The 12,475-nt window shown below is 48.9% G+C and overlaps 1 non-coding gene across 1 annotated transcript; it reads right to left on the minus strand.

Moving 5' to 3' along the window:
• Positions 1–8,939: 8,939 nt before the first annotated feature.
• On the minus strand, positions 8,940–9,012 carry TRNAK-CUU (transfer RNA lysine (anticodon CUU)). The gene has a single exon. It is a non-coding gene; the product is annotated as a tRNA-Lys (tRNA).
• Positions 9,013–12,475: the final 3,463 nt, after the last annotated feature.

Below are 12,475 nucleotides of genomic sequence, written 5' to 3' on the forward strand. Positions count from 1 at the left end.
CAGAGGGACAATCCTGAGGCTGGGGTTCCCCTTTGGAAGACTCAAATCGCTTTCTGAGCAGAGAAACGGGGCAGAGGGCAGCAGAAAGAGGCATCTCAAGATCAGGTGTTATCTGCTGAATCTGTGTGGGCATAACAATTTTGCAGAAAAGATAAACTGAGCCCAGGGGATCAAACTACTTTCCCGTGGTGCCCCAGGCAGCCAGCGGGGCAGCCAGGGTGAGGGGCCACACCTGTCCTCCCGTGCCATTAGAGGAGGGAGGCTGGGACTCAGAGAGGGAAGGCCTTGCTCAAGGTCACACAGCAATTCAGCAGCAGAGCCAGGATGCAAGGACTCCAGATCCTGGTCTCTGCCGGCTGCCAGCCTGGGAAAGCTGCCCAGCCCTTTCACCCACTTTTTGCCTTGTGCCGGGGAGAGGTTGAGCGGGGTTAGCAGAGGCAGGATATTCTGAGAAATTCACTCAGGCCCAGACACCAGGAGCTGCATCGGTCCCCCTTGCACCCCGGGGGGCGGGCGAGCAGCATTCTCAAAGTCCACGCGAGCAAGACAGTATCTGAGGACAGACGTGCTCAAGGTGGGGAGCCAGGGCAGGTGCCCGCCCTGGTGCACCCGCGATCTCACTTAACCCGCGGGCGGCCCTGGAGGGTAGGCTTTTCCGCTGTTTTCCGGGTGGCCAGAGACGCTGGGCCGAGTAGGACTGAGGCCCCAGGACTCGCAGTCCAGTGCTCTGTCCCCGGGCGCTGGCGGCGGGAGGGGCTTGGCGGAGCGCCCAGAACGGCGCGGGGAGGGCGCCCGGGCCGGATGCTCCCCTGCCCCGGCCCCGAGCTGCCCCCGGCGGCGGATTCGCAGAGCAGGAAGGCGCAACAATGGGGGGCCGACAGCGGCGGGGAGCCCCGGTTCCGGAGCCAGGGTGCGGCCCGCCCCGCCACCGGCACTCTGAGAACGGGGTCCCTGCTCAGGGGACGAACGAGATTATCGGATGTCACCGTCTGAGCCCTTACTGTCTTCCGGGACCTGCCTCCACCGTACCTGGTTTATCTCATGGGATCCTCCTCTTACCCCTATGATTTAGCCCCAGTTTACAGATGAAGCAATGCAGGCACAGAGTTTTAAGTAAAATGCCCAAGGTAAGGAAGAGGTGAAAGTGAGATCTGAACCTAGACAATCTGGCTCCAGATCCTGAGCTCTTAGTTATTGCAGGCGCGTGCACGCACCCACACCCACACACACCCACCCACACACACACTCATGGTGTATATATATATATATATATATATATGTACTTTCTCATATTTTTCCTTTTCACTTACATCATTGACAGCTTTCTGTGTCATAAATACAGCCCTCAGCGATCCTTGTTCAAAGTCCTGACGTGCTAGGGAAGATCTCGTCCTGTACCCCGCCCCACCCCATCTTCCCCACCCGCTAAGGGACTTGGATTCCCACCACTGGCACCCTGTCATCGAGTTAAGGTAGGCTTCCTCTAATCTAAATTGATGATGACCATGGTGGCGCCAAGGGGTGGACGGATGGGTGCTTAACCGCCTCCTCATGTCCATCAGAAAAGCCCTTCTGCCAGCCAAACAGATGCATCTTCTGGATAGAAGTTGCTTACTATGCAAAGGAGGCTTAAAGGCAGGCCCCCTCCCTCACCCACATGAGATTGCTGCGTCCAAGCCCCTCCCTCAGAGGAGTTCTGGAGACAGCCTGGCTGGTGGGTTCATGCTCACCAGGTGTCCTGCTTTGAACACAATATGTGGACACACTGAAGGTTTCTTAGAATCGGGTCCGGCCCAGGGCCACGGAAGACCCATAAAGGCCCAGCCTGGCTGGGTGGCGGGGGGGGGTCCAGAAGCTCCAGAAAGGATGGGACAGCTGGAGCTGGAAGAGGGGCTGTGCTTCCTGCATTTTACGTAAGATCAAGGGCTTAGATCAGCGCCATCGATGACAGAGAATGCCTGAGCAAATCTAGGGCACTTCTCACCCTTCCATCTGAGGCAGACTGGGAGACCCCAGTGCCGTGGGGGCGGGGGGAGAGCAGGAGGCTTTTTATTTATTTTTCATTTACTTTTATTATTGTTATTTTTATTTTATTAATTTTTTTAACACTTATTTATTGTTGAGAGACAGAGCACAAACAGGGGAGGTGCAGAGAGGGAATCTGAAGCAGGCTCCAGGCTCTGAGCTGTCAGCACAGAGCCTGATGTGGGGCCTGAACCCACCAACCGCGAGATCATGACCTGAGCCGAAGTCGGATGCTTAACTGAGCCACCCAGGCGTCCCTGTTATTTTTATTTTAGAGAGAGAGAGTGCACGAGTTGGGGAAGAAGGGCAGAGGGAGAGAGAGAGTGAGAGATAGAGAGATAGAGAGAAAGAGAGAGAGAGAGAGAGAGAGAGAGAGAGAATCTTAAGCAGGCTCCACACTCAGCACAGAGCCCAACTCAGGGCTCGATCTCACGACCCTGGGATTAAGAGTCTGATGCTCAACTGACTTGGCCATCCAGGTGCCCCAGGAGACTTGTTAAAGACACTCCACTAAGGATGCTGGGAGAAACTCTTGGGAGAGGTGGAGGGGCTTCTCATCCAAGAGTGATGAACCAGCTGAGGTCCCCTTCCAGAGCCCCCTTTGGCCCTCACAGGCCAGCTGGGAGCACTGGGTGTGGAACCAGGAAACCTGAGATTTGTGTTCTGGTTTCATTCCCAACTATGGGCCGTCTTATGGCCTTGGACCAGTCCTTCCCTCCTCTAGCTTCCCAATCCTACCTCGGCAGGGACCTCCAAGGGCTCTTCCCGCTCTGATGGGGGCTCTGGCAGTGGTGCTTTTTCTTTCTGGGGTCACCTGAGCTGTCAGGGGGATGATCTGGTAGAAGTCACCTCTCCGAAATTTCCTTTCACCGGTAATTACTGCCTTCCAAGGACGGCTGCTACTTGGGGGTCACCCAGCATCCACTTTCCCGTCTTTAGGGTAGCAGCCCCCAAGTTTCCTTGGGAGGAGCCTCCCTCCTCCACCTTGGCCAGGTACAGTGAGTGGAGTGGACTCCATGCCTGAGTCCATTGGGAGGAAGGTGACCAGACGGGGCAATGCCTACCTTCCGTTCCCTGAGCTGTCCAGGGTAGTCATGTGACCCAATGCCAGCCAACGGCGTCAGGTTCAGGTTTGGTTCCAAATGCTGAGGAGTCTGGAAGCGTAAAACCTGGGAGGGTTGGCGGCTGGCGTCGCTGGCATCCGTTCTGCCTCCACGGGGACTGGAGCCGCGGCAGAGAAGGCAGAGCTTGGGGGCCGAGAGATCTACCTGCTGCCGTTCGCTTCCTCCCGCCAGTCCAGCTGTGCCTGAAGCCAACTGCCCTGGGCTTTTCATGACCGGGAGCCAATACGCCTTTGTCACTTCCAGCCAGTTTGAAGTGGGTTTTCTGTTGCTCACAACCGGAAGCATCACGACTGCTTTGTTGGATTTTTCTTGACTCTATGGCGCCATCAATAGGAAGGTCATTTTTTCAAGGCAAATATGATACCCATTTAAATAAGAGCTTTTTTGATGACAAAAGCGTATCAAAGCCCTTCAAAGACTGACAGTAGTATGTTTTTATTTATGAAATCGTCTCCTTTGGTGATCGGATCAAAGTTCTTCACATCCAGAGTCTAAACTTTCTTTGGGTCCATTCGGCACGTTGTACTTCCAATTGTACTGCCTGTCTGGCCATAGCCTTCTGTATACTTCATAGCCTTGTATTTCCACGCGGCATCAATTTAGAAGTCACGTCAAGTGACATCTAAGGACCCAATCTGGTAAAATTCCATCAGGCTTGACTGCAGCTCCCTGAACAACCGGACAGCAGACAGCGAAGTCCCCTGGTCACCCTCCGCCCGCTGACTCACATGTTCCTCGGACATCAGTTGTGGGGCAACATCCTCATTCCAGAAATGTTAAGATGCCAGTGTGGGGCCCATGTGTCAGAACTAGTTCCGATGGAGTTACCATTTCCTGCGGGACAGGCACCAAGCTAAGCAGGACAGAGATATGACCTTGGGCAAGTAATATCACCACTCTGATTCTGTTGTTGCCACATCTGTCAGTGAGAATAACAACTTCACAGAAGTGCTGGGAAGATTTATTGAGAAACATCAGTGTAAAACTCTTAGCACAGCGTTGGCATATAAGGATTGTCCGATACGTATCAGCTATTGATATTTTAATTCTCACAACTACCCTTGGAGGTCAACAGGATAATCCTACTTGGTGGTTTAGGACCCTGACATCAGAGGCAAGAAGGGGGCATGTCCTAGGTCACCTCCAAGGGTGTAGGCTGGGCTGGGCCAGGGGGACTTGGGGGCCCAGTTCTTAGACATGGGGCAGGGTAATGTCAAGCTCACTCACCAGCCAAGCTCACTGCCCAGACACTCAGTGTCTTGGTCTGATTTGTGGAACCCTGGGTCTTTGAAAACTCCAGAGAGAAAACACCAAGGCCTCGGAAGAGATAGGACTTGTCCAAGGCCATGTAGCCAGGGAGTGACAGAGCTCAGGCTGGAAGTGCCCGTTCCCTGACTCTTCACATGTCCTCATGCTTCACTGCCCGCCCCTGTGGGCATCTCTCCCGCCGCCGCATCCTCCGAGAAGCCGTCCCTGACCACCCACCTCCCCACACCTTGCTCCGGCAGGATCTCAACGTTTGCTGGCATTTCGGACGTGCACTTTGGAGTCAGGCCGACCTTGGGTTTGAATCCCCCTTCTGCCACTTAGCGTCCTCCCTTGTAAAACGGGCTACAAAAGCCCATCTCATGGGGTCAGCGTGAAGTTTCTGGAAAGGTCAGGGCTGATCACAACCTGGCATAGAGCCTTTGTGCAACAGCCATTTCCTCCCTCCCTTGCCCCTATGCGACATAATTATTGACCTTAATAATCACGAAATAAAATGAATAATAAGGAAAATGGGCAGAAAAAAAAAGCAGATTGTGACATTTTTTTATTGGACTTCACACATATATAATGGTGGCAGTCAAAAATAAACTAAATGCGGGGCACCTGGGTGGCTCAGTCGGTTGAGCGACCTATTTGGGCTCAGGTCATGATCTCACAGTTTGTTGAGTTCGAGCTCCGCGTCGGTCTCTGTGCTGACAGCTCGCAGCCTGGAGCCTGCTTCAAACTCTGTTGTCTCCCTCTCTCTCTGCCCCTCCCCTGCTCATGCTCTGTTTCTGTCTCTCTCTCAAAAATAAATGAACATGAAAAAATTTAAAAAAATAAATAAACTAAATGCCACAAAATTATACTTTTGTAAATAGGAAAAGGAAAACAGTAATGAATTAATACTTCTAAGTCACATTAAATTTTTTTTTTTTTTTTTTTTTTTTTGGTAAAAAGGAAGCAAATGCCTGGCGTGGAGTCTGGCTGTGTTGGGAGCCAGGCGTAGAACGAGGTTTCTGGACTAACTTCCGTGTGGAACCCAGTGTGTATCATAGGACAAGCTGTCATATAATGATTTAGCCAGTGGGCATCCCCAGGAAGGGTTGAATGAGGGAGGGAAGGAGGGAGGCAGCCTGGAACAGGGAGCCATGCCTTCTGAGTCCTAGGCCTAACTCAGTTATAACATGCTGTGTATCTTAGGGAAGTTGTACCTTCTCTGGGCTTCAGATGCGATGGGACATCCTTCGCCCAGCCTTACTCAGCCCGGAGGATAGAGATGTCAGGCCCAGGGGCAGAAGCACGTGACAAACGCATGGCTGGCCCCAACCCTGGGCCCCTGTTTAGAAGTCAAACCCCCCTCGCCTGCTGCTACGGCTGCCTAGCTTTCCTTAGGCCTTGAATGCTCCATAGGGGCCCCTCGCATGAAGGGGCGCAACTCCAGCACTCTGGACGCCCCCAACTCCCAGTGACCCCCGCCATTGGACTTACCTCGTGTTTGCCACTGTGGCCACCCCGTGTCCAGCCTCTAAGAAATGCCTTCCTAATGTCCAGCTGCTGCAGAGGCCCCACAGCCCCGGCTGGGGCCCCAAGTGACATCTTTCAAGCCTGTCACTCAGACGTCTCCTTTCTGATGGGCTGTGCTACAGCAGAGCTTGGTTGGAGAGCAGCGTCACTCGCTGTCCGGAACCTCTGCTTCCTTCCCAGTTTCACGCTGATGGCTCTCCAACCCGCCGCCGCAGGGCTGTGGGAACACCGGATCCCCCGGAACAGCACACTGACTCAAACGTACACCCTAATTTCCTACAGATTCAGCTAAGGGTAGATCTCGGGGAAGCAAGGTGGCCCCAGGGGAAGAGCAGGCAAAGCAGGTGTTGGCCCCCCTTTGCCCTTTCCTTAGGGTTCTCGGTGGGGCCTCCCAGTTGCTACTTTCTCTGAGTAGGTAGGATCCTTCCAGAGCAGAGGAAAAAGGCTGAGTTCTTGCTGTGCCGGAAAGTCTTTTGTACTCAGGATTCGTTCCAGGAGAATGGACATCACCATGTAGGCAGTTCCTCAAAAGGAATGTTTACTGAAGTTGAATCCCCTGGTTCCTGAGGCTTCAGGACCTCTGTTTCCAGCCCTCCAATGACCTAGATCTCTGTTTCCCCAAGCTCACGAGGCATTGAAGGATTCTCCAGGTCTTTGTGCGGCTGGATAGCTCGTTTCTTTTTATTGGGGAATAATACTCCATTGTCTGCCTGTAACAAAGTTTGTTGACCCACTCACCAGTTCAGGAACATTTTGGCTGTTTCTGGTGAATGAAGAACCAGAATGAAGAAAGAATGAAGAACATTCATTCTTTCACGAAGTTGAAGTTTTTACTTTTTTTTTTTTTTTTAAGTTTATTTTTTGAGAGAGAGAGAGAGAGAGAGAGATCCTCTACGAGCAGGGCAGGAATAGAAACACAGGGAGAGAAAGAATCCCAAGCAGGCTCCGGGCTGTCAGCGCAGAGCCCGACTCAGGGCTCCATCTCTCAAACTGAGATCATGACCTGAGCCAAAGTCAAGGTTTGGACGCTTAACCCACTGAGCCACCCAGGTGCTCCTAGACTGGTGTTTTTCTTTCAACACTTTAAATATTTCATTCCACTCTCTTCTTGCTTGCGTGGTTTCTGATGAGAAGTCTAATGTAATTCTCATCCTTGTTCCTCAATAGGTAAGGTGCATTCCCCCCCCCTCCCCCGACTTTGGCTTCTTTCAAGATACTCTCTTTGTTTTCCTGCAATTTGACTTTTCTTTTCTTTTTTTAATGTTTACTTTTCTGAGTCTCCACACCCAATGTGGGGCTCAAACTCATACCTTGAGATCAAGAATTGCATGCTTTTCTTTTTTTTTCTTTTTAACGTTTTTATTTATTTTTGAGACAGAGCATGAACGGGGGAGGGTCAGAGAGAGGGAGACACACAGAATCTGAAACAGGCTCCAGGCTCTGAGCAGTCAGCACAGAGCCTGACGCGGGGCTCAAACTCACATACCGCGAGATTGTGACCTGAGCCGAAGTCGGACGCTTAACCGACTGAGCCACCCAGGCGCCCCAAGAATTGCATGCTTTTCTGACTGAGCCAGCCACACACCCTTCTTTTCCTGAAATTTGAATATGCTATGCTTAGGTGTAGATTTTTGGTACTTTCTTTTTTTTTTTAATTTTTTAAATGTTTTATTTATTTTTTGAGAGCAAGAGACAGAGTGTGAGTAGGGGAGGGGCAGAGAGAGGGGGTGACACAGAATTCGAAGCAGGCTCCAGGCTCTGAGCTGTCAGCACAGAGCCCAACGCGGGGCTCGAACCCATGAACTGGGAGATCATGACCCAAGCCGAAGTCTGACGCTTAACCGACGAGCCACCCAGGTGCCCCTGCTTGGTACTTTCTGAGCTTTCGGCGTTTGTGGTCTGGTATCTATCATTAATTTTGGAAAACGTAAGCCATCACAGTCTTCTGCTTTCTCTTCTAGTTTTCCTGTTTTGTGTACGTTACACCTTCTGTAAATGTCCCACAGTTCCTAGATACTCTGTTCTAGGTGTTTTTACCTTTTTACTTTTCACCTCATTCTTTTGCCCAGCTTTGCTGAGATATAATTGACATGTAACAATTTGTAACCTTAAGGCGTACAGCATGATGATTTGACATACTTATATGTTGCAAAATGATTACCAACAATAGGGTTAGTAAACATCTCCATCGTTTTGCATAATTACTTTTTTTTTTTCTGGCTAGCAAAGAACATTTAAGATCTACTCTCTTAGCAGCTTTCAAGTACACAATACAGTATATTGTTAACGATAGTCACTATGCTGTAGGTTAGATCCCCCAAACTTACTCATCTTGTAACTGGAAGTTTGTAACATTTGACCAGATATCTCTGTTTTCCTTCGTCCCCCAACCTTGGAAACTCTGTCTCTATGACTCTATTTGGCTGTTAGTGCACACTATTTTAGGATTTTTATGACTTCCTGGTTTGGGATTCACGCAGCTTCTTAAACCCGTAGGTTTATGTTTTTGCCCAAAGTGGGAAGCTTTCAGCTATTATTTTAGTCTATTTTCTACACCGCACTCCTTCTCTTCTCCTTGTGGGATTCCAGTGACATACACGGATGTTGGTATTTTCCCACAGGCCCCTGAAGTTCTGTTCATTTTGTTCATTTGTGGTTTCTTTGCTCAAGTTGTAAAAGTTTTAGTGATCTATCTTCAAAGTCACTGCTTCTTTCCTCTGTCATCTCCGATGGCTCACAGTGTCCATCAGTAAGTTTGTTGGTCCTGTTACTGTATTTTTTAGTTTTACAATTTTCATCTGGTTTTTCTTTATATCTTCTTTTTCTTTGCGGAAATTTTCTATTTTCCTGTTTCTGGAATGCTCATGGTTGCTTGCTGAAGCTTTTCTTTTTCTCCCTTTCTTCTTCTCCTTTTTTGGGGATAGCTACTTTAAAATCCTCGTCAGATAACCCCAACTTCTGTCATCTTGATGTCAGCATCTGGTTTTTGGTTTTGCTCTCATTAAACAGGCTCTACGCCCAACATGGGGCTCGAACTCACGACCCTGAGATCAAGAGTCACATGCTCTACCGACTGAGCCAGCCAGGCAGGCCCCTGATGTTAGCATCTGTTGACTGCCCTTTCTCATTCCAGTTCAGCCTTTTTCTGGCTTTTGGTATGATGCATAATATTTTATTTTATCCTGGACTTTTTGGGTATTATGTTCCCACTGGTTCCCTTTTGAATCTATTTTAGTACGCATTCAACTTGTTCAAGTTCAGAATGAACACCACGGCTCACTCTTGTGGTCTGTGAGCTTGAATGTCAATGTAATACCAATGTAGTTTCGAATCGGCACTATTTTGGTCTGTCCTGCTGTGTGTTACCCAGAGGCCGATCTGGAACTGTACAGTATTCCACATCGTAATTCAGTTCTCAAAGCTTTTTGCTGCTAATTCTGGGGGGGGTTTCACTTGTGGGTATGCCCTGGACCTCAGACGCAAATTCAAAGAATCTCTTCCTACAGCTCCCTCTTCTCTGAAACCCGCCCCACGCAATCTAGCTGTGTGGGGGTGGATACTGCCTCTTTGTTGGCTTTGCTTAGTGCTAAGCAAGGATAGCAACAGGGTTCCACCCTTCAGTCACAACACTCCTTTGGGGACGGGGAAGGAGGGCAGGGGATCCTCGCTGATCACATTTGTGCAGAATGGGGCTGACTGATGGACCTCCACATCACAGTCGTCACCGGTAAGGAGAGAGAGGACCACCTACCCGGTAGTGCACAGCACAGGTGGTGGACAAGCCCCACACCAGTCTGTCTCCCCAAAGCTTGCTGGGAGAGGGAGGGCTGTGGCTTATTTCATGGTGTTCACCTGGAGAAAGGCAAACATTGTCAAAAGGAATGTCTCTCATTGCTGTCCCTCCCAGCCCTTTGACTCCGGAAGGCGGGCTTTCGTTGGGACTTTGTGCTTGGTAAGGGTCTTCGGTTTCACCTTCTCTGGTGCTCAGGCTGGGATCTAGGAAGCAGTAAAGCCCGTGAGGACTCCCAGCTAAGTCATCCCTTGAGACCCAAGTTGTCTCGCCAGTTCACCTTTTTTCCACCGTCAAAGGAGTCTGGTAGTTGCTTTCTATATATTGTCAAGTTTTGGGTTTTAAGTGGAAGCAACAGGGTGGAATCGACTGACTCATCTTGTCTGGAAATGGAAGCCCTGTATATTTCTTTTAAGTCAACTTTTTGAAGTATAATTTACATGCAATAAAATGTCTCCATTTGAAGTGTGCATTTCCATGAGTTTTAACAAAGGTGTGTGCCCATGTAACCACAGTCAAAATATAGAACATTCCCATCTCCCCAAAAGGTTCCCTTGTGCCCCTTCCCGATCAATTCCCCCATCCCAGGCCTCAGACAACTACTGATCTATGTCACTATGGATTACACTTATCTTTTCCAGGGCTTCAGATAAAATCGAACTATCAAAGAACGTATTCTTTGATAAAAGTCTGCCTTAAACAAATTTTTTTTTAGTGTTTATTTTTGAGAGAGAGCGAGACAGAGCGCAAGAGGGTGAGGGGCAGAGAGAGAGGAAGACACAGAATCTGAAGCAGGCTCCAGGCTTTGAGCTGTCAGCACAGAGCCCGACGCAGGGCTGGAACCCACGAACCACGAGACTATGACCTGAGCTGAAGCTGGATGCTTCACCGACTGAGCCACCCAGGTGCCCCCCCTTATGTATTTATTTAAGTTTATTTATTTATTTGAGAGAGACAGAGGCAGCACGAGTGGGGACGGGGCAGAGAGAGAGAGGGAGAGAGAATCCCAAGCAGTCTCCACACTGCCCACGGAGAGCCTGACGCAGGGCTCAAACCCACAAAGCCTTGAGATCATGACCTGAGCCGAAACCAAGAGTCGAATGCTTAACCAACTTAGCCACCCAGGAGCCCCTACATTTTTTTTAATGTTTATTTAGTTTTGAGAGAGAGAGAGAGGGGCAGAGGGTGCCTTCTTTAGTTCAGTGTGTCTGTGAGATTCATCCTTATCACCAGGTGTAACAGCAGTTCATTCTTTTTCATTGCTAAGTAGAAGTCCATTATATGTTTGTATGCTTTTGTTTGGGCTGTCGCCATGTTCTGCCCTTACCTGGCAAATCCCAAGAGCCAACGGACCCCAGTAGCTCCTGCCGTGTTTTCTGCTCTCAGAGCTCCTTCTCTTTGATCCAAGGGAAGACGAGATCCGTCACTTAGTACTTACTTCAAGGCATGGGTAGGATATGATTTCAGAATAAAAGGATGGTCTCTTCTGGATCTGCCTGCATCGATCTGTCGTGTACTTACTAATCACGTGCTCAGACCAAAGTACATGAAAACAGTCATTCGCTTGGCAGAGTTTAGGGGGTTCTAACTTCGATCTTACATTGCTGTCTGTGTCCTCTGAATTAGTAATAGGAGTATGAATGTGCTCTCCATTTTATGCAAGAATAACTACCAGATCACAGGGATGCCTAACTAATGCCATCCCTCCGTGTTGAATTCCTGGTGGCTTGTGATGAGTTGGGTACCTCACCAATGCTCTTATCCACACCCTCATGTCTTCTGTCCAATCCATGCACTCATATCCTCGGTAGAAGACATTTGGTACTCCAGGTGGCTGATTCACTTTGTGATGGCAAGTGACACGCTGGCTATGGTGTGTGTGTGTGTGTGGGGGGGTGACCTGACCTTACAGATTCTCTCCTGGCTAGTTACATGCACAAAGTGGATTCATGATTTCTCTGACTGCTATCTTCACATACTCTATATTCTCACAAATGAAGGGCTAAGTGGTTTTCATACAGGAATACAGAACCAAGTTTTGTTTTCTACCAGTGCAAGGTTGGCAATATTTTTAATTTTTTAATGTTTATTTTATTTTTGAGAGAGACAGAGAAATGCCACCCTTTTAATATGTTTTGGGAGAAAATACATTTGTGGAAAATTTAGCTCTCCAAGAAAGAATGCAAGAAAAACTTCCAGACTAAAGGACACATTTCCAGGTTAAAGTGATCTTCTTCGAGTGGCCTTGAAATGACCTCCTCTCATCTTCTGGATTAGAGACCACAATGGAACTGAGACCACCATGCTGCGAAAGCTGGGCACATCTACTGGAGGATGAGGCCACATGAGAAAATATCTCAGAGTGAGGCATCAAGACACAGCAGTGTGATGTGAAATTCTTGGAGCAAGTTCATGGTGTTTCTATTGCCTTTTTCTTTAGAATTGTTTATATATTCTTTATTTTATATATTTACTTTATGTGTCTTATTATACTTGTTTGCATATTATTATGTATTTAGGGCAGGAGATTTTTTTATATTTTGCAAATATTTTCTCTTCATTATGGCTTATCTTTTGTTTATGGTGTGTTTCAGGGTAGAGAAATTTTGGTTTTTATTGCATTTCGAGGTGGTCACATCTGTTAATAATTTCCTTCGGGGTCCCTGGGTGGTTCAGTCAGTTAAGCATCCGACTTTGGCTCAGGTCATGATCTCGCAGTTCATGGGTTCGAGCCTTGCATTGGGCTCTGTGCTGACAGCCT

Source organism: Panthera pardus, unplaced genomic scaffold, assembly GCF_024362965.1.
Source record: "Panthera pardus isolate Hobbes unplaced genomic scaffold, ASM2436296v1 HiC_scaffold_25, whole genome shotgun sequence".
In the NCBI taxonomy this organism is placed as follows: domain Eukaryota; kingdom Metazoa; phylum Chordata; class Mammalia; order Carnivora; family Felidae; genus Panthera; species Panthera pardus.